This window comes from Nycticebus coucang, chromosome X, assembly GCF_027406575.1.
Source record: "Nycticebus coucang isolate mNycCou1 chromosome X, mNycCou1.pri, whole genome shotgun sequence".
In the NCBI taxonomy this organism is placed as follows: Eukaryota; Metazoa; Chordata; class Mammalia; order Primates; family Lorisidae; genus Nycticebus; species Nycticebus coucang.
Genome location: NC_069804.1, coordinates 17,537,696 through 17,560,383, shown reverse-complemented (window position 1 = coordinate 17,560,383; position 22,688 = coordinate 17,537,696). Strand labels below are relative to the sequence as shown.

General features: G+C 41.0%; 1 protein-coding gene and 1 pseudogene across 3 annotated transcripts in view; both read left to right on the top strand.

Annotated features, from left to right (window-relative positions):
- PHKA2 (phosphorylase kinase regulatory subunit alpha 2) overlaps nucleotides 1–22,688 on the top strand; it is an 85,828-nt gene that overhangs the window by 4,489 nt on the left and 58,651 nt on the right. The gene's annotated exons all lie outside the window — the stretch shown is intronic.
- Nucleotides 19,229–19,790, top strand: LOC128577562 (transcription initiation factor TFIID subunit 12-like; annotated as a pseudogene).

The window sequence follows — 22,688 nt, the reverse complement described above, 5'->3', positions numbered from 1 at the left end:
AATGGAGTAAATATAATAAAACATGGAGTATGGAACAGATGGTAACAGTAATAAAGAGGAATTTGGGAGAGGATGAAAAAACATATAATTAAGTACTGAAAAATAATAATATGGCAGAAGAATAGGAAGAGACTGAAATTAAAGCATTCTGAGGCCTTTACCACATTAAGGAGGAGGAGAAAGGTATTGTATCTTCTAAGTCAAGAGTTCATGTTGAAGCATTCCATTAATATAAATGAATATGTAACTTGAAAAATGATAGAGGAATAAAGAAAATGTAATTTTCCAGGAGAAGGAAGGAAAAGGGTGTTTGGGAGGGTGGAAAGAGGGAGGAAAAAAGCATAGTAAATATAAAGAACAAAATAAGATGCAAGTAAGTCTAATTATTAGTGATCAGAATAAACGTCAATCCTTAAATTAGCCAGGTAATGGAAATTATTTTTAACTAAGTATAGAACATAAATGTCTTAACACACAATAACTAAGAAAATGCGGTGAAGGCTATGTTAGTCAGTTTGATATAAGTATTTTAAATTGTATACAAAACCAACACATTGTACCCCATAATTGCATTAATGTACACAGCTTTGATTTAATAAAAAAAATTTTTAAGTATATGTAGTTTATAAGAGACAAAACCTACAACATAGGATACTGAAAGATTGAAAGTAGTTTAGTGGGACAAGATACGTAAGGCAAATACTAACCCAAAAAGCTGATGTAATTATATGAATATCAGACAGAAGAAACTTTGAAATTTTTAAAAATTATATTATTAGGGACATAGAATGTTATTACTACATGACAAAAGGATAATTCACCTAGGAAATACACCAATTTTCAATCCACAGAATACCAACAACATAGCTTCAATGTTTAGAAAGCAAAACTTGACCTAATTATGGAAATAGACAAATCCATAATCATAGTGGATTTTTTTTCATAGTGGATATTTTTAACCCCCCTCCCTCACATACCAATAGATCAGCAGAGGAATAATTAGGACATAGGAAATGTGAGCACCATAAGAAACAGATTTGATTAAGGGTACATACATAGAACTGTGCACCCAACCAATAGAAAATACTTCTTTCAATCTCACGAGGTATATTTTTCAAAAATTTGGTGATGAAGTGTAAAAGAAATCTCAATAAATACTGAAGAATCAAAATTTGTGTACCCCACATTCAGACAAAATGCAAGAAAATTAGTAGTAGCAAACAACTGCTAAAGCTCCCCCAGATTTATTTGGAAACTTAGCAAGCCCACTTCTAAATATGTCTTGGACCTAAAAAGAAATTATAATGGAAATTATGAGATAATTAGAACTGAATGCCAACAAGGGCATTCCAAATAAAAATTGATGGGATCCATCTAAAGTGGGATTTGAAATGACGTTTATGTCCTTAGATGTATATATTAGGAAAGAAGAAAGATTTAAAAATTGATGAATTCATGATTGAGAAAAAGACAACAGAGTGTACCCAAGCAAATAGAAAAAAGGAAACAATGATAGGAGTAGGAATTAACACGATAAAAAAGATAATAAAGATTGTCAAAGCCAAAAGCTTATTTTTTGAGATTAGTAAGTGGGAAGACTTTTGGCAGGGTTGATGAGAGGTAGCCATCCCCTCCTTATTCGTGGGGGATATGCTCTAAGACCTTCACTAATGCCTAAAAACTACAGATAGTACCAAACCCTACATGTACTATGTTTTTTCCTATACGTACGTACCTATGATGAAGTTTAATTTATAAATTAGGCACAGTAAGACCAGGAAGAAGGTAATAACAACAATAATAAAATAGAACAATTATAATACTGTAATAAAAGTCATGTGTGGTCTCTCTCTCTCAAGATATCTTACTGTATATGATATTTTCACACCATGGCCACAGTTGACCGTGGGTAACTGAAACCCCAGAAAGTGAAGCTGCAGATAAGATTCTCCTATGTTAGGAGAATGGAAAAATACTATGAATAATATTTGCCAGTAAATTTGAAAACATACATGGACAGTTTTCTAGATAAATGTTACCAATGTTAAATGAGCCAGACACAGTGGCTCACGCCTGTAATCCTCGCACTCTGGGAGGCCAACGCAGGTGGATTCCTTGAGCTCAGGAGTTCAAGACCAGCCTGAACAAGAGTGAGACCCCATCTCTATTAAAAATAGAAAAACTAGCTGGATGTTGTGGCAGGTGCCTGTAGTGCCAGCTACTTGGGAGTCTGCGATAAGAGGATTGCTTGAGCCTAAGAGTTTGAGGTTGCTGTGAGCTATGATGCCATAGCACTCTACTCAGGACCACAGAGTGAGACTCTTGTCTCAAAAAAAAAAAAAGCCCCAGAAATGAAATGGGTCAAAAAGTCTTAAGTACAAGATGGTTTTACAGACCAGGACCAAGGAACATTTACAGGCATATTTATTCATTCATCTTTGAAGCTAAGGAATTTGACTTTTATTCTGAGTGAGAAGGGAAGTCCTGAGAGGGTTTTGAACAGAGGAGTGACGTCATCTGAGTAGTGTTTAAAAAGAATCATTCCATCAGCTATATGGAATAATGACCGTAATGGGTCAGGGAGCAAAGCAGGACCAGTTAGGAAGCTTCTGCTGTTGGAGCGTGATTACTCAGACAGGGGTGGATGAAGTGGAGATACTGTAGAATGGTGAGATTTGGCAAATTTTGAAGGTAGACAACAGGATTTGCTGGTAGAATGGGTATCAGGTGTGTGACAAAAGAAAAGTCAAGAATGATTGCCAAGATTTTAGGCTTGAGGTAGGGTGAAATTGCCATTTACTGAGAGGGGGAAGATTGTAGAGGAGCACATTTGTGGTAGAAGATGCAGAGTTTTGTTAAATTTGAGGCATCCATTAGGCATCCGAGTAGAAATGGTAAATAGGCATTTGAATATGTGAATCTAGAAGTTAGGGAGAGGTCTGGACTGGAGATAAGAATGTGAGAGGCATTGGTATATGTGTGGTGTTTCAAAGGCCGTGAGACTAGATGAGATCACATAAGTAAGTAGAGACAGAGAAGAGGAAAAGTTCAAAGAGGAGACCTCCAGAAGTGGAAAGATTCAAATGATAAGGGGGAGGAACCACCATAGGAGGCTAAGAAGAAGCATTTGGGGCAATAGGAGGAAAACCAGCTGACCATAGTGTCCTAGAAATTGCTATGGACTGAGTGTTTGTGTCCCTGAAAATTCATGTGTTGAAGCCCTAATTGTAGTGGGATGGTATTAGGTGGCAGGGCCCTCGGCAGGTAATTAAGTCATGAAAGTAGAGTTGTCATGAATAGGTTAGTGCCTTTATAAGAAGAGTCAGGATAGGGATGATCTCTCTCCACTGCCACCACGTGAGCCCAAAGCAAGGTGACTGTCTGCAAGCCAGGAAGAGGGCCCTCACTCGGACCTGGCCCTGAAACCCTACTTTCTAGCCTCTAGAATTGTGATAAATATATTTCTGTTGTTCAAGCTACCCAGTCTGTGGTATTTTGTTTAAAGCAACCCAAGCTGAGCAAGATAGAGGCCAAGTCAGGATAATGATTCAGGGAGGAGGAGTAATAAGATGGATAAAAATCTAATAATAGATCAAGGTCAAATAGAATCAGAACTAAGTAATCATTAGATTTAGAAATGTGGACATCAGTGGTGACCTTGTCAAGCATTTAATGTGGGGTGTTAGAGGCAAAAATTGGCCAAATTGAACTCAGAAGAGAAGGAAAGAGCGTAAATTGAAGATTTTGAGTTTAAACCATCCTTTTGAAGACTTCTGCAATAAATGAGAGCAGTAGTTGGGTAGAGATGTGGGGTTGAGAGGGTTTTATTGTTTATTTAATGGGAGAAATTATATGTTTGGTGGGAATGATCTACTAGGCAGGGAAAAACTGATAATGTAAGAGTGGTAATTGCTAGAGCAAAGTCTTGCATGAGTGAGGGAGATGGATTGTGGCATACATGTGGTGGGGGACCTGAGAGGCGAGCACAGGTAGTTTATCCATTGACACAAGAGGGAAGGCAGGGCATATCAGCACCATGTGCCCTTTCTGTTATGGTTTAGATGTGGTGTCTTTGGCCCCGCCAAGTCTCATGTTAACATTCGATTCCCAGTAATGGGAGGTGTTTGGATTATGAGAGCAGATCCTTCATGAATGGTTTGGTGCTGTATTCTCAGTCCTGAGTGAATTCTCACTCTATTAGTTCCCTCAAGAGTTGCCCTGGGGTGGTGCCTGTGGCTCAAAGGAGTAGGGCGCCGGCCCCATATGCCAGAGGTGGCAGGTACAAAGCCAGCCCCGGCCAGAAACTGCAAAAAAAAAGAAAAAGAGTTGCCCTGATAACTGATTATTACAAACAGCCTGGCACTTCCCCATTCTCTCGCTCTCTTGTGTCCTCTCTTACCATGTGATCTCTGTACACAGCAGCTCCCCTTCACCTTCTGCCATGAGTGGAAGCTTCTTGAGGCCCTCACTAGGTGCAGATGCTGGTGCCATGCACCTTGTCCAGCCTGCAGAATTGTGAGCCAAATAAACCTCTTCTCTTTATAAATTACGCAGTGCCAGGTACAGGTAATCTCCAGGTTACAAACCTCTGACTGGTGTACAACTTATGAATGGAGGCTATTACAGCTAATAGGTGAGTTTACCTGTTCCAACTTACATATAAATTCAACTTAAGAACAATCCTACAGAACCTATCTTGTTCATAACCCAGGGATTGCTTATATTCCTTTATAGCAAGGGATGTCTATCCTGCGGCCTGTGGGCCTCATGCTGATACTTTGAGGACTGCTTTACTTATCTGTGGTATCAGATATTCAAAAAGTATGCATGGCCTTTTTGTTTATTCATCAGCTATCCTTACTGTTTGTGTATTTAATGTGTGACCAAGGCAACTCTAATCAGATGGATAACTCTTAGTCTGGGAGAGTGCTTATCTGTGGTATCAGATATTCAAAAAGTATGCATGGCCTTTTTGTTTATTCATCAGCTATCATTACTGTTTGTGTATTTAATGTGTGGCCAAGGCAACTCTTACTCTAATCAGATGGATAACTCTCACTCTGGTAGAGTGCTGTGGCATCATAGCTCACAGCAACCTCAAAGTCTTGGGCTGAAGCGATCCTGTTGCCTCAGCCTCCCGAATAGCTGGGACTACAGGAAGCGATCCACTTGCCTCAGCCTCCCGAGTAGCTGGGACTACAGGTGCCTGTCACAACATACAGCTAGTTTTTCTTGATTTATTTATTTATTTGTTTGTTTGTTTGGAAACAGTCTCACTTTGTCACCCTTGGTAGAGTGCCATGGTGTCATAGCTCACAGCAACCTCAAACTCTTGGGCTCAAGTGATTCTGTTGCCTCAGCCTCCCAAGTAGCTGGGACTACAGGCACCTGCCACGATGCCCGGTCATTTTTAGAGACAGGGTCTCACTCTGGCTTAGGCTGGTCTTGAACCGGTGAGCTCAGACAAGCCACCTGCCTCAGCCTCCCAGAGTGCTAGGATTACAGGCATGAGCCACCATGCCCTGCTTAGATTTAGACACTTTTGATGGTTTCTGCTTCCTCAACAAAACACAAGGTACCATCATTAGCTAAAAGTAGTTGGGATAGGGAGGAGTTATTAGAGCTTCGAGGAGGGGGGAGAAGGTATGAAAGAGTCCTTTAGGAGAATGAGATACATAGATGGGCAAAAGATTCCTAGTATAGTTGTTGGACAGTACTAAGGTTCATTCATTTAAGGGAGTTCAGTCAGCATGGCCGTGTTTTTTTCTAGCCACGTTCAGCTGCACAGGTGCACCTCAGAGTAAGTAAAGAGTCCATATAACCAGAGCTGGGGTTTTGCTCAGTGAGTGGAGAGGGGCAAAGGATTACCAGATCATCCCTATCTTAAATAAACTTTCAGATAAAAGGTAAAGATGGATAGCTCCCAACTCCTTTTATATGGCCAATATCCTGATACCATAGTCAAACAAGGCACGATGAGAAATGAGACTTGTGGAGGAAATTCACTTATTAATATTGATGCAAAAATACAAAGCAAAAGATTAAGAAAGTGAATCAGTCCATGTGCACTATATAAAAATATCTTGACCGGGTATGGTTTATCCCAGAAATACAAGGAAATTTAATATGAAATTTCTTCATGTAATTTAACACATTAATAAATTAAAAAAAGAAAAACAATGTGATCGTCTCAATAGATGTAGAAAAGCACTTGATAAAATTCAGCACCCATTAATAATTTTAAAAGCACCTCTTAAAAAACTAGGAAAGGAAATTTTATTATCTTGATAAAGGGTAAGGTAAAAAAAAAACTACAAACCTTATAAAGACTATATTGGGGAAGAGTAGAAACAATATCTTAAAAGTCAGAACCATCAAGGATCCCTAATGTCACACTTTCTATTTGGCATTTTAAAATCGTGACCCATGTAGCACTCATGAAAAGGAAATAAGAAGCAAGGGTATTATTATTTGCAGATATAAGTGCCATAGAAAGACCCAAACTACTGGAGCTAGAGTTTTCCATTTTTCAAGCATATTTTCCATGTATAAGATCCATATGCAATAATCAAGGTACCCTTTACATCAGGCACAATCAATTCATAAATGTTATAATTTCTTATAAAAGCGTTCAGAGGCTGGGCCTGGTGGGTCACCCCTATAATCTCAACACTTTGGGAAGCTAAGGCAGGAGGATCACTTGAGGCCAGGGGTTTCAGACCAGCCTGGTCAATATAGCGAGACCTCATTTCTACAAAAAAATTTTAAAATTAGATTTAAATGGGGCACATGCCTATAGTCCCAGCTTGGCTGGAGGCTGAAGTGGGAGCATCTCTGGGGCCCAGGAGTTTGAGGCTACAGTGAGCTATCATCCCACCACTGCCCTCTAGCCTGGGTGAAAGAATGAGACCCTGTCTCTTAGAAACCAAAACTATAAGGTATCCTTGTACACATTTAATAGAGGGGCTAGACATACATGGAGAAAGTTGTAAAAGCCCTATTAAAGAACATAAAAGAAGGCTGAAATAAGAGGAGAGACCCACAGTTTTGGAATGGAAAGATTCGAGATAAAGATAGATTCTCCCCACATGAAAGTATATATTCAGCGGACTGCTGATCAAAACCCAAAAAGAACTTTTCCTGGAAATTGATCCCAAAATTCACTTGCTGTAGTAAGAGGCCAAGAATTACCAAGACATATTTGAAGTATTAAATAGAAAAAGGGAAGGGATGCCTTACCAGATTTCAACACATAAACCTGTGGTCCTTAAAATAGTGTGTGGCACTGCCTCAGCAACAAAGAGGCCAGGAGAAAAGAAAGACCCAGAAACCGAAAGGGTAGATCATCCAATAAAAAGTACTAGCACAATTGGCTGTCCATATGGGCAAAAAGAAATTTATCTCTCTCTTAAACCATACACAAGAATAAATTCCAGGCATAAAGACCTAAATATGAAAAACAAAGCTATAAAACTTAGAGTATTTGTATGATCTTGAGATGAGGAATGACTGCTCAAAGTAATCGTAAAAGTCATATATCGTAAAATAACAGATTGGTAAATTCAACTATATGCAAAAATAAACCTCCGATATATGACAAGAAGTTTATTTAAATAAGGGTAAAAGATAAGCTACAGAACAGAAAAGATTTTTGACTCACATCTTGGAAGCAGATCTGCTCTAGTCAAGCTCTCATGTGACTGCGGCCCCAGCCAACATCTTGACTGAAGTCTCATGAGAGGTCCTGAGCCAGCAAAAGCTGCTTCTGAATTCCTAACCCACAGAAACTGAGCTAATAGAGGTGTATTGCTTTCAAATTACCAAGTTTGGGGATTATTTGTTATTTAGCGATAAATAATCCTAAAAGAAGTTTAATCCTAAAAGAGCCTGTGGGGGAATCAACCACTTCTATAATCGATTGGATTCACGTTTCAGTCTTGGTTGAGAGCTGGCTTTAATTTGATTAGAATAGCAGGGACCATCCATTGTTCAGCTTCTGGGTTTATAAATATTCTATTACTTCTCTTTTTTTTTTGCAGTTTTTGGCTGGGGCTGGGTTTGAACCCACCACCTCCGGCATATGGGGCCGGCGCCCTACTCCTTTGAGCCACAGGCACTGCCCCTCTATTACTTCTCTTAATAGCAATGAGAAGTGATTTGCACCATAGTGCCAGAATAACCAAAAATTATTTTAAATCTAAGGGACTTAACTTCACTTTCACTCTAATTAAGATGATTCCCTTCATCATTTATAGTAATTAATTTGATTAATTAATTAATTACTTTTGGGAAGACAAGGTCTCACTCGTGCCCAGGCTGGAGTGCAGTGGCATCATCACAGCTCACTGCAGCCTCATATTCCTGGGCTCAAGTGATCCTTGGGCCTCTGCCTCCTTAGTACCTGGGACTACAGGCCTGCACTACCACAGTCTGCTAATTTTTGTTCTTTCTGTAGAGACTGGGTATAGTAATTTTATATAATACATTTCTATTATTGTGTTCTACATTATAAACAAGCAGTTTGCAGAGGAGGAAACTAATAGGTGAAAAGATGGCTCAGCCTCACTAGTGATGGGAGAAAATAAAGCAAATTCAAACAACACATTCAGACTGGAAGGTGGCAACAGTTTTAAAGCATAATTCTAAGTATTGGCAGGGTAGCGGAGGAGTGACTCTCATGAGAAGCTGTGTTAATTAAGGTAGGCTAACTGCTATAACAAACAAAACCCAAACCAGACCAGTGTGGGTTCAGGTCAGTAGGGTATTACCCAGAAACCCCAGGCTCTGCCATCTTCAGTGTATAACTTCCGAGGTCATCCTGGATGTTGTTGTACAGGTGTATCCTGGTGTATCAGGAGAGACTACAAAAGATTATTCATGGAAAAGTTTTATGGGCAAGGCATGGAAGTTGTGTACTTCACTTCCATTCATGTTCCTTTGTCTAAAACTCAAGCACATAGCCACGTGGGACTGCAAGGGATGATGGGAAATGTAGTATAGCTGAGTGCCTGGAGAGAGGAGGAAATGGGATTGGTGATTAGTACCGTAGGCTGCAAAATGTAAACTATAGACTGTTAATTGGTATGATCACCTTGGAAAGTAATTTGAGAAGGTGAAATTGAAGCTGTGTGTACTCAGTGACCCAGGGGGTCCATATCTAGATATAGACACTTGCACACTGCCCAAGGAGACATGTACAAGGACATTTGTTGGAGCATTGTTTATAAAAGGAAAAAATCAGAAATAATCCAAATTTTTATCAATTTGGAAATGAACAAATTGAGATGTAGCCCCACAATGGAATACTAGACAGCAGTTAAAAGGAATGACCCAGGTATCAACTTGGATAACCCTCAAAAATTTAAACTTGAATGATGACTATAGTTAATAACAATATATTGTATTCTTGAAAATTGCTGAGAGAGGGCTCGGCGCCTGTGGCTCAGTGGGTAAGGCGCCGGTCCCATATACCGAGGGTGGCGGGTTCAAACCCGGCCCCGGCCGAACTGCAACCAAAAAATAGCCGGGCGTTGTGGCGGGCACCTGTAGTCCCAGCTACTCGGGAGGCTGAGGCAAGAGAATTGCTTAAGCCCAGGAGTTGGAGGTTACTGTGAGCTGTGTGAGGCCATGGCACTCTACCGAGGGCCATAAAGTGAGACTCTGTCTCTACAAAAAAAAAAAAAAAGAAAGAAAATTGCTGAGAGAGTAGATTTTAAGTGTTCTTACCACAAAATATAAGTATAGGAGGCAATGCATATGTTAATTATTTTGATGTAGCCATTTTACAATGTACACATATTTCAAAACATGTTGTATATGACAAATATGTACAATTTTATTTTTCAAAAGAAAATTTTTTTTCGAGGCAGAGTCTCACTTTGTCACCCCAGTAGAGTGCTGTGGCGTCATAACTCACAGAAACCTCAAACTCTTTATTACATCTCTTAATAGCAATGAGAAGTGATTTGCAACACAGTGCCAGAATAACCAAAAATTATTTTAAATCTCAGTGACTTACTTCACTGTTTCACTCCAAATAAGATGATTCCCTTCATCATTTATAGTCATTAATTTGATTAATTAATTAATTTGGGGGAGACAAGGTCTTACTCTTGCCCAGACTGGAATGCAGCATCATCCCAGCTCACAGCAACCTCAAACTCTTGGGCTCAAGTGATCCCCTTGCCTCAGTCTCCCGAGTAGCTGGGACTACAGGCACCCACCACAATGCCTGGCTTTTTTTTTTTTTTTTTTTTTGCAGTTTTTGGCCGGGGCTGGGCTTGAACCCGCCACCTCTGGCATATGGGACCAGTGCCCTACTCCTTTGAGCCCCAGGCACCGCCCACACCTGGCTATTTTTAGAGACTGGATCTTGCTCTTTCTCAGTCTGTCTTGAACTCCTGAGCTCAAGCAATCCGTCCACCTCAGCCTCCCAGAGTGCTAGGATTACTGGCGTGAGCCAGCATGTTTGGCAAGAAATTTTTTTTAAATTTACAATGGAGTGAAAAAAAGCAAGTCATAGAAGAATAAGTACAGAGTGCTACGAGGTATGTAGAACTTTTAAAACATCCAATATATATATATTGCTAATGGACACACATATTTGTTGTAAAAAATTTTAAAACATGGACAAGAAAAATACCCTCCAGCTCTGGAGTATAGCAGTTCCCAGAGTGTGTTCCCCAGATCCCTGAGGGTCCCTGAGACCCTTTTATAGTATGAACTATTTTCATACTAATACTAAGATGTTATTTGCCTTTTTCTCTGTTTTTTTTGTTTTTTTTTTTAATTGTTTCAGGTTAATTGAGGGTACAAAGAATTAGGTTACAGTGTTTGCATCTGTTCAGTAGGGTCCTTCTTATAACTGTGTCCGCCTCCAAGAGGTGTGCCATACCCCCTAACTTGGGCCCATTCAGTGGGAGCACACCCATCCCCCACCACCTCCCCATTCCTCCGCCCTCCACCTTGAATTGATTTGACTTTTTCTCTCATGTGGGTGTGTATTAGATCGTCTCCTGCAGTGGTTCTCAACCTTCCTAATGCTGCGACCCTTCAATACAGTTCCTATGGGTTGCGACCCACAGGTTGAGAACCGCTGGTCTACTGGCTTCATATTAGATTCAAGTACATTGGATTCTTGCTTCTCCATTTTTGTGATGCTTTACTAAGAAGAATATGTTCCACCTCCATCTAGGTTAACACAAAAGATGTAAAGTCTCCATCTTTTATTTGCCTTTTTCAGTGTTGGCATTTGCAGTGATCATAGGAAGCTGTTGTCTTAGCACAAATCAAGGCAGTGACTCCAAACTATGCTAAGAGCCATATATTCACAGTTTTAAAAAATGCCAATTGCAGTTAGGAATGCCCTTATTGAAGCAATAAAATGTTTTATTTTAAAACTATGATGCTGTCTTTAAGATATACTGTGTGTTGAAGTGGGAAGTAGTTTACAGAGCACTTCTGCTACACGCCGAAGTAGAACAGCTATCCTTTGGAAAATCACTTGCACAGTTGCCTGAGTTGTGAGCGGACTAGCAGGGCTTTTTTCCCCCTTGGAACGCCATTTTTACTGGAAAGACTAACAAACAATGGTTATTCAGGGCATTTGGCAGGCATTTTCTCAGAAATGAACAAAGTGAGCCTGTTGCTTCAAGGAAAACAACTGACAATATTTGTTGCCAATGATAAAATTTGAACTTCTATTTGAAATGACATTTTGGGGAAACTTGTATCTGCTTCTGTGAGCTCAATAGCTTCCTGTTGCTTAAAAACTTTTCTGATGGGATTGGCAGTGATATTAACAAATGTGATTTTTTTTTTTTGTATTGTATAAGAAAATGTGTGCATAACTCAGTGAACTGATATTTTCTAAATGGCCAATGCTTGATTGTTGTGGAATCACATATGGGCAAATGATCCATTCAAAGGACAAGGTAGACCAATGAATTTTAAAATATCAGACTACATAAAGTTCTTTTTTTTATAGTTTGAGACTCTACATTTCAACCTTAAAAAAGCTAGCACTTGTTGAGTTTTAGTTGTATTAAAGAATGTTCTTAATCATCCAAAAAGACTTTTAGAATATTCCTCCCAAGGACAAGCACCCAAATTCTGGGCACCTCTGGGGGGTGGGGGCTGGTTAAGGGCAGAGCTCACATTTTCAGTCCTTGGTAGAGAGGGACTGTGACAAATGGTTGTCAGTTTGTGTGTGGAGTCAAGGAAAGGAGTGCTCCATGGATGGCGCGTTCTCCTTCCTAATATAATCTGCCTCTGTCCATCCTACCTCAAGTCTTTTTGAGTGCCACAAGGAGGGAAGTTTTTATTGTGCCCTTTTCAGGACAGCCTTTAAATATTTTGGTCTCAGATAAAAACATTTGAGTCATTCAAAGAAAAAAGTCCTTGAATCTGCCATTTTCAAATCAAGAACCGCAATAATCCACACAAGGAGAGATTTAGAATGGTTTCAAGCTTTACAGGGATTCACAAGAACATCTTAGATCACATAATCGCCTTTTCCAGTTAAAGAACCACAAGCAAAAGAGGGAAGGGGACTTTTTTTCAAAGTCATCCTTCTCGTGAGATGATAGCCCCTGTGGTCAACACTCTGTCTTGTTCAGGCCAGATCAAAAGAGTGGAGATAGATACTTTAGATACTACAGATTGCTGTGAATATCAAATAAAGTTGCTTTCTCTTTGCTTTGTGTGTGAAACTTTAATGGGCTATTTCTTTAAATGTTCTACTAAATTTAGTTCTGCCATATTGTTCTTTGTCACTTAGGTATCACACTATTAGTCCAATAAATATCATACCTGTCTCACAATGGGTAGGAGAAACATAATTAATCCTCGTAAAATATATCTAGAGAAATGGTTCTTAATCAACATGGATTACAGATCCATTTGAGATTTTTTTTTTATTAAATCATAGCTGTGTACATTGATATGATCATGGGGCATCATACACTCGATTCATAGACCATTTGACACATTTTCATCACAATGGTTAACATAGCCTTCCTGGCATTTTCTTAGTTATTTTGATGAAGGCTGCATATCCTGTCCTCTCTCAAGAAGAGTGCTCGCACAAAAATTTCAGGAGTCTCTTGCCCCCCACTCCCCACTTCTACCCATCCCAAGCCCATCCATGGACTTTTAGCAGATCCTCTGGAGACATACAGAGCCCAGATGTGGAGTGATATGTGATGTCTCCATTCTCCAAACCTGAACCGGAAACTTCCAAAGTAGAAATCAGTCTTACAATTGAGCACAGCAAACAGTGACATCTGCAATACCCCCGTTCAGGTGAAAGCTTACTAATGCAGCACCCAGCCATCCATTGACACCTAAAATTTCAGGTATTGACCGGAAGGGAACTGACAGCCCCTCTCCACCGAGTTGAATATGTTCTGTAAGTTTGCACATCACCAGGCAGAGGCCTAACAGCTCAGTAATCCCCCCCTCCTTACCACGGGAATTGCAAGAGAGGCAAAGAATTAAAGTCTCCTAGGAGAGTGGTAAAGTCATTTGCACATTTGATTGTAGCTAAGGAGCCCAGAGCAGTTTCTGCCAGGAAAGTTTTAAGAAGAGCATTGGGATTTGGAGGGAAGAGAATGCAGCCTGCAATGTTTGGCTCCCGCCCAGTTGATTTCCCTGTTAGCCATCGTTCAGTCCTATCAGATGGTGCAAATACCTAGGCCCAGGACAGCTTGCAGCTTGTGTGTTATTTGTAAACCCAGAGGGGTAAATCTAATAAGCAGCAATTTAGAGAATGACATCATTTGAAAGTGAGAATCACACACCTGTGATCCCCTCAGGTAAAACATGAGGCATATTAGAACTCGAAGTTTCAAGATTATTTTCTGAACCACCTGAGGTTTACTTACCAAACTGTACAAAATCTATCATTTAAACTAATGTAAAAAGGAAGTGCTATCTGCGCAACTATAGAGGCAGTCATTTAAAAATAAATGCTGTTATAATTCTCCCTTCAAAACATGTCTCAAGTCTAAAACATTGACCTTCCCCACATCCTGTAATATTTTACAAGGTAGTTGCTAGAACAAAATTCTGGTACAACAAGTGAACCCATTTTTGGAGTTTTTATAATAGGGTATTTTACTTCCTATTCTTTGCCTTACCATCATGGGGGGGAGTAGTGAGTAATCATGTATTTTCAGCATTTATCCTGATCTCTTCTGTGTATTTCATTTGAATAATTGAACTGTAATTTCCTTCTTTGGAACAGAGCAAGACAGGGACATATACTTAGTGATTCTTACTCCCAAGGAAAAAAGACTGAGCATAGGAGTTGGCCTGAGGCTTCTGACCTCTGACCCTGGGGTGTTTGGGAACTGAAGGCCCAGGGCTGGGGAGGGCTTCCCAGAGGAGGGGGTGTGTAAAGGAGAATAAGTGGTGGGAGGGAGGAGGAGTGAGTGTGCGCAGGCCGGGAACTGTGAGCGTAGAATGTGCGCAGGAAACACTCTTGGGGTCTAAGGAGAGAGTGTCAGGTGATTAGGCTGGATGTGAGAAGAGCTGGCACGGGACTCTCAGATGGCAATCTAGAGGATTTAGGGTCTTTTAGGAGCTGGAGAATTCTGAGCAGGGCCGCGGAGTCTTCTGTGACCACCCTTTATGGAAGATGGATTAGAAGGAACCAGTTCTAGAGGGAAGGAGATCCATAAGGAGCAATTGCAATTTTCTTGTGGGACAAATCAGGGAATTTGTACTCTGTGCCATTTCTGGTTGGTAGATGACAACATTCGCCTGTGTGCCCTCCAGCTAGAAATTGAACTGCAAACTGTTAAACATAAGTAGTTTGGTGCTACCATCAAGTCTGTGGTTGGCCTTAGGATGGCCTCAATCTTGCCAGTCTTTAGTATAGCACCAAATAAATGTTTTCAGCGTCTAGTCCACCATGGCCATATCAGCATTCGCGGTTGTATTTGTCAGGATTCTTTCAGTTGTAAATGGTGGTCACTTCCAATAGCCCTTAAGCACAAAAGAGAATTTATTACATAAATAACTGAAAAGTCCAGGGAATTGTTCCAGATTCAGCCATGGCTGGATTCAGGAGCTCAAATCATCAAATACTGTGCATCTCTTTGTATTGTTTGGCCTGTTTGACCTGAGTGGCTTTACTGGCTGACAGGCTCATCCCTTGTGGCGGGGACTTTTTCTAAGTGGCTCCAGTGCAAGTCCTGACTGGCCAGATTGGCCAGGCCTGGATCACATATCCTTCCCTGTACCCGGGGCCAGGGCCAGAGCCAAGAGGCAGGCAGCAATGAGGTCAGTCTCACCTGAACCACACTTGAGTCAGAACAGGAGGAATTATAGGCCATCACCAGACAAAGAGGGGACAGGTGCTGGACAGGCAGAGGCAACAGTATTTCCATCAGGGCAGGGGAGGAAGTGAAGGGCCCAAGGGAATACTTGGTCTTCTGATTTGAACTCTCTTTTTTATAGAAAGGGAGATTGAAGCCCAAAGCATTTAAGTAAGTTGCCCAAGATAACATGGCGAGTAAGTAGCAGAGCAGAGATTTGAACCCACAGGTGTCTTAGACAAAGCAGGGTCCACGCTCTTAATCACGATGCCTCCTGGGTGACATGGATCTCAGGGTCCTTCTGCCCACATAATGCAGAGAGTAAGCCTGCATTACTTCTGATCCTCTCCATTCTGTTTGGATGGTTCTAAATGTTAGAAAGTTCTTACACTAAGTTGAAATCTGAAGAGTTTAGTGGAAAAAAAATCCCTCTTTGAGAGGACAACCTTTTAGCTTTTTGTTTGTTTGTTTGTTTTTGAGGTTTTTGGCTGGGGCTGGGTTTGAACCCACCACCTCTGGCATATGGGGCCAGCGCCCTACTCCTTTGAGCCACAGGCACCACCCCAACCTTTTAGCTTTTGGAAGCAGCTGCCTTGCTCTCCCTGCCTTCCTCTCCCTTAAGACTCCTAGAAATACCTCCTTTCTTCTCTTGTTCCCATGAGACATGGCTTTTAGCTTTTTCATCACTCTGATCACCCTCCTCTGGGCACCCACTAGGTAGTGAATGTCCCTTTTAAAACATGGTGATTAGGGGCCGGGTGCGGTGGCTCATGCCTATAATCCTAGCACTCTGGGAAGCCGAGGCAGGTGGATTACCTGAGCTCCCAGGTTCAAGACCAGCCTGAGCCACAGCGACACCTCGTCTCTAAAATCAGCCTGGCATTGTGGCGGGCACCTGTAGTCCCAGCTACTTGGGAGGCTAAGGCAAAAGAATCGCTTGAGCCCAAGAGTTTGAGGTTGCTGTGAGCTATGACATTATGGTACTCTACTGAGGGTGACAAAGTGAGACCTCTGTCTCAAAAATAAAATAAAATAAAAAACATGGTGATAGCGAGGGAGGATATCTGGGAAAAGTAAAGTCTAAAAAAAAAAAAAAAGAAAGGCTTCTCAGAGAAGCCCAAGGACACTCCTGCAAGGTCCTCCCCACGGTAACCCAGCCCTTAAGAATTTGTAAAACTAGGGCAGTGCCTGTGGCTCAGTGGGTAGGGCACCAGCCTCATATACCGAGGGTGGCGAGTTCGAACCTGGCCTCAGCTAAACTCCAACAAAAAAAATAGCCAGGCCTTATGGCAGGCGCCTGTAGTCCCAGCTACTCGGGAGGCTGAAGCAATAGAATCGCCTAAGCCCAGGAGTTGGAGGTTACTGTGAGCTGTGACGCCACAGCACTCTACTGAGGGCCATAAAGTAAGACTCTTGTTTCTACCAAAAAAAAAAAAGAAGAAAGAAAGAAAACAAACAAACAAACAAGAATTTGTAAAACTTAGCTTCCTGGGTCCTTGAAACTACCGCTGCTTACTTCTGCTTCTGTAAACCCTACACATGATTTGACAACTCCAATGAGAAAGAATATGGCAATTCCTTTGTCTGTCTACTTGTGAGTCCAATAAAAGGACAGGGACAGAGCTCATCAGGGGGCTCATTACTTGAAGATTGATGGCCTGCTGAGTTCCCCACTGGCAAATAAAATTCCTTCCCCTATAATGTTTGGTGAGAGTCTGTTGGTTTCAGTTCGCCAGTCCTGCAACAACAGAATATACCAGATGTGCTCTGCCAGGCTGGCGGTTCAGTAGGACTCTCCTTTCTCCTGTTCTGGAAATTCTACTTCTGTTAACACAGCATCAGCTTACTGGTAAACGGTACTCACACGCAGTTGGTAGGTTGTGTTGAAACTTTGAGTCGTATAGTTGAATCTTCTTGTACCTAAGTGTTGGGCAGGCTATAGCTGGGTCACAGGGTGGCTGCTGGGGTGGGGACGACTTAGCAAAGAGAGGAGAGGCTCTGTTTAAAGATTTGTCGGGGTCCCAGGGGTGGGGTGTATGGGTAAAGGGAGCCAACTCAGCTCAGTGTGGGAGATGGCTAATAAAATTAGTTCAGCAAACATTTATGAAACACGTAGGTCTAATAAATGAATCCTTGTTGAATTCCATCTAGTTTGTTTTGACCTAAGTATTGGCTCAGCATTCACTGCGCATCCCTCACCCGGCCCTCCCCTCACATGGACGCCTTCACTAACGAGCAGCGCGTACCATCATTTCAACATCTCTGCTCTCTTCTGCTGTTAAAATTCTACTCTGTCCCCTGATTGCTTTGGGAATCATCTCTGTATCACCACCAGTTCAGGAACATTGTGTAAGTGCTGTTTCCTCAAGCTTGTATGCTGGAGGCTTTAGCTTTTTGTTTTCACTTTAGAAATAGAAAATTATAATGGTGAAGATATGTTTTTAAACTACACGCGCACACCACCCTAGGAAGTCGTGTACCCTATCTTCCCTGGTCACCCACCACCACTGTACCCCCACGCCCAACTTCTGCCTCCTTAAACTTCATCTCTGCCCTGTGAGGTTACTGTTCTCAATTTCACCCATCTCATCTCTGAATTTAGCAATAAACTATTTCCTGTGCTTGAAGCAGCTCTCTTGGTTTGTCCACTCTTCTACTTTTAAAGTAAAAACGAGGCTTTATTTCTGTCCTTGAACCATTTGCAAGGTTCACGCTATGCGGGTCTGATTTGCTTCTTTAGGGCTTCTGAAAGACTGAACAGGAGAATGTGCATAATAATAAAGTGAGCATTCTTAAATGTCAAATTACTTGCATTAGCTATGCATAATGCAAATAGATAGATTGATAGATGATGTCTATACTTTTAGGTGTCTTTGAAAAGATATTTCCAACTATATAAATTAGTAAAAACATAACCTTTATTATACATTTGCTTATTTATTTATTCAGCACCTAACTAGGTCAGGACTTTGGGTGAGAGGGGTAAACAAAAAAGACAAACTTTGCCTTTAGGAAGCTTATAGCATAGGGACAATGCTTCAGATTATTTCAGAAAGATAACCCATGTTCATGGATCAGAAGACTCATCATGGTTGAGATGGCAGTATTCTCCATACTGGTCTAAGGTGTAGAGGATTAAAAATCATACTTCCTACAACAGCCACCAATCTCATAACTCATCTGAGGACTCGCCGAGAACAAGACAATTTCCTGGCAAGCCTGGAAATCTAGGTGTAGAGTTTAAATTGGTTTGTTTCCCTGCGTGTGTATGTCTAGCTGTCCCAACACTATTTGTTTGAAAGGCTGTTCTTTCTCCCTTGGCTTGTCTTTAAGTCTTCATCAGAAAGTGGTTTGTCCTTTTTGTGTGGCTCTATTTTTGTACTCTCTATTCTGTTCTGTTCACGTGTGTCTGTTCCTTTACCTCTTGTTAGGTTGATACACATTTTGGATTGTTCCATCTTGATGGTGAACAGACTTTTGTGGTTTGCTGTGTCTTTCTTCCCTGGACAAGATGACAGTGTTTTACATATAAGTTGCCCCAGTAGCCGGGTTCCTAGAGGGAAGATAACAGAGAGCAGAACCACAGCCAACCAGGGACAGACAGAAGGCATGGATGAAAAACAAATATTTGTTGTAATAAGCCACTGAAATTTTAGGGATATTTGTTAGCAGAGCAGAGCATAGGGATCAAGCCCTGGGCCTTCGGGGCTTGCCTTTTTTCCTCATCAACAGAAGCTAACAAGGGCACTTTCCCTAGATTAGCAACTAGAAGAGGTGGAGAAGGAAAGAGGGGCAAGTAAATGGCTGACGTGAGGGAGGGCTGTGCAGTGCGACCAGCTGCTGAGACAAAGTCTTCACTGGGGCAGTCTCCACATATCATGGGGAGACAGACGCTATGGCCTTTGATTGGCCTTGGTGCTCACAGCTCCAAAAAGAAGCAGGATCTGGAAAAGCTCTATGAGCTGAAGTCCAAAGCTTGGCAGATTATGAACCAGTTTGGTCCCTCTGCCCTAATCAACCTCTCCAACTTCTCATCCATAAAACCGAACCAGCCAGCACCCCTCCACAAGGCTCCACAGCCAACAGCACTACAGTAGTAAAGATATCAGGCACGCCAGAGACAGGAGTACGTCTTAGCTCTGAAAACAATCAGGTATTGACCAAGAAGAAATTACAGGACTCAGTAAGGGAAGTGGATCCTGAGAGCAGTTGGATGAAGTTGTGGAGGAGATGCTGCTGCAGATTGCTGATGATTTTATCAAGAGCGTGGTGACAGCAGCCTGCCAGCTTGCTCCACATCACAAGTCCAGCACCTTGGAGGTAAAAGATGTCTAGCTGCATTTAGAGTGCCAGAGGAACATGTGGGTTCCAGGATTTGGCTCTGAAGAAATCTGACCCTACAAAAAAGCTTGCATCACAGAAGCTCATAAACAGAAAATGGCATTGATCTGAAAAACAACAAAGAAATAACAGAGGGAAAGGTCAGGGGATGGACAACAGTGTCTTTGGAGATACTTGAACTGAGACCTCAGCCATCTCCTTGGAATTTTTTTTTTAATGCTTTACAGAGAAGCATATTTTTTTTTTATTAACAGTGTAGCACTGTCTATAATGACTGAGAGGATCTGCCAAAAGAATAAAGCCTCCAATAAATAAACAAACAAATAAATAAATAGCTAAAGAACAATCTGGGCAGCTGCTGGCCCCTTGCCCTCGATGAAATACAGTTTGTATCAGGCTCATCTGTCTTGGGCCTCTTCGTGTGGAGTTGAAGGATATCAATGTCAAGTTTGCCTGAAGCACAGGTGCTCAGTATCAGTGTGGGTTCATGCTGTCTCCACTAAGCCTGTCTCGTGATGCCTACTGCTCATTATAAATGGCCCTGTCCTTCGTGACCCCACATCTGGTCACTGCAGGAAATAGCTGTTGAGTGGAAGAGTGGATATCATTACAGAATTTTCCAATGATAGTAATTTAGTCATTATTTTTTTCGGGCACAGCACACAGAAAGCTTGGTAAAGTAAAACAGAAGGAGAGATTTACATGAATGAACAAAATTCAGGGCTAAACGTGAAGGGGAAAGGCAAGACCTGAGTGTGGAGAGGGTGCAGAGTTGCCAGGGGAATGTAAAATATCTCCACTAGCAATATTTACAGTAAAGATAAAAAGGCACACCTTCTTTTTTCTTTGCTTTTTTCCCTAACAAAAATGATGGTTATATCAAGCTCACCTGCAGATTCCTCCCCTAGCCATGTATCTTTATCTGATTTCCTGAAATTATTATAATTATATGAAAAAGAAAGAATGTGAATGAAAGCTGTTCAAATAGGTCAATAATATTAAACATAGCAGTTGTTGGGCCCTTGTGTGTGCCAGACACAGTCCAAAAATCTTGATAAAAATTAATTGATTTAATCTTCACTAATAACCCTATGAGGTATAGGCACTGTTAGCCCCATTTTACAGGTGGAGATGCCAGAGTTATTTGCTCACAGTCACACAGCTGGATTGTGGTGGAGCTTTGAACTTAACCACAGTCTGATTCCAGAGCCTGTGCTCTTAAACATGGTACATGGAAACTTGTCTTTCTTTGTAGGTAGACATAGTGAGATAGTACCTGGTTAAAAAGAAACCCAAAACTAGCTCACAGAAGAGCAAATTCAATGCCACACTCACACGAAAAAAGAATGGCTAGATTCTTAAATTCACTGTTAGTCAGGGAAATAAAAATTACAAACATAAAACTAGTGTTGAGATACCATTTTGCACAACTTAAACTGACAAAAAATTGAAAACATTGATAAGTTGGCTGGCAGGGATGAGGAATACTTATTCAAATGAAAAGTGTATGTGCATATAACTTGTCAACCCAGCAATCTCATTTTGGGGATGATTTTTTATAGAAATAAAAGCACTATTGACAAGAAGAGATGTTATAAGGATATTTATTGCAGTATTTTGTAGTGGCAAATTAAAATAAAAACCTTGGAAAACAAATGAATACCCATCAAAAGGGTAAATGGACACATCATGAACAGGAGTTTGTGCATATCCTATATACATATGTAAAATCTGATTTTAGAAGCATAGAGAAAAATCTGATTTTAGAAGCATAGAGAAAAAACATGGAAAAATATTTACAAGGTTGTTACATGGGCTGTGTTTATGGGATGGCTCACGTGAGAGGAGGAGGGATCCAAGCAAAAGAGAAACGAAAAAAGACAACTGACAAAGGGATACGTAAATGATTATGGTTGTCCATTTCTACTGAGTTATTTGTGGGCATGGATATGACTAAAAACCATATTTATAAAAGATCGGAAAGCAGCATATGGTTAAAATGATCACATCTGAAACCACAGACTTAGCCTGGACAAATCCCCCTACTTACCTCCTATGGTTTGCGTTTGCCCATGTGTAGCTTGCAAGATGGCATCAGGTAAGGTAGCCTTTTGTTATTATTATTTTTTATAGACTTAAAGAGAGAAGCAAGTCATAAATATTCCTTGTGCCAAATGAAGTAACATCCTAATTTTACATGACGTGTGTATGTGTAGTGTCGAATGTGGGGAGCCCCCGAAACAGACTGCATCCCTGTCATTGAATGAAGGGGACAGACTGTCTAGCTTTGGGTGGGCACAAACTGTCCACTCCAACAGTTAAGCCCAAACTAAAGAATAAAAGAGATGACTTTCGGTTAACAGGATGGTGATATTTTGTAATCCAAACTACACTTGGCGCTATGAGAAAGAGCTACTTCTGTATCATTGGAAGGTTGTTTATCTCGGTGGACTCATGCTTGGTGGGGATGTCAGGAAGAGGCTGAGTTCTTACTCTGGATCTCCTGAGATTTCCTGTCCCGGGCTTACCCAACAGGCCTCAGAACAGATAAAGATGCTTATGTTGTGCATTGTTGGTGAAGGGTGATTTTTTTAAAGAAACATCAGTAGTCCACTATTGAATAAAGACTTGTACTTTGCTTAAGCCGTTCCTACACTTCAGTTCTGGCTGACTTTAATATTCATAGTTGCTGGCTGTAGAACTATGTCAGTACATTGGATGCTGTTGTCCCTGAGGGTAATATCAGTGGAGTTTGAGATGTTTTGTGGAGGGCGTAAAGGTGAAAGGTGAAAGTCACACATTTAATTCCCTAGGTGGGAACGGGTGAAATGATGCCAATATTTTTTACCTAATAACCTTGGCATTATCACTGAAAGTATACAGTGAAGTTTTTTCATGAGCCCTCTTGTAAATAATATGGTACCCTTTTGAGTAATGTTTTTTGTTTTATTTTGTTAGAGACAAGGTGTCACTCTGTCACCTAGTCTGAGTAATATACTTTTATACGCTGCCAAGGTTCTTATTTTA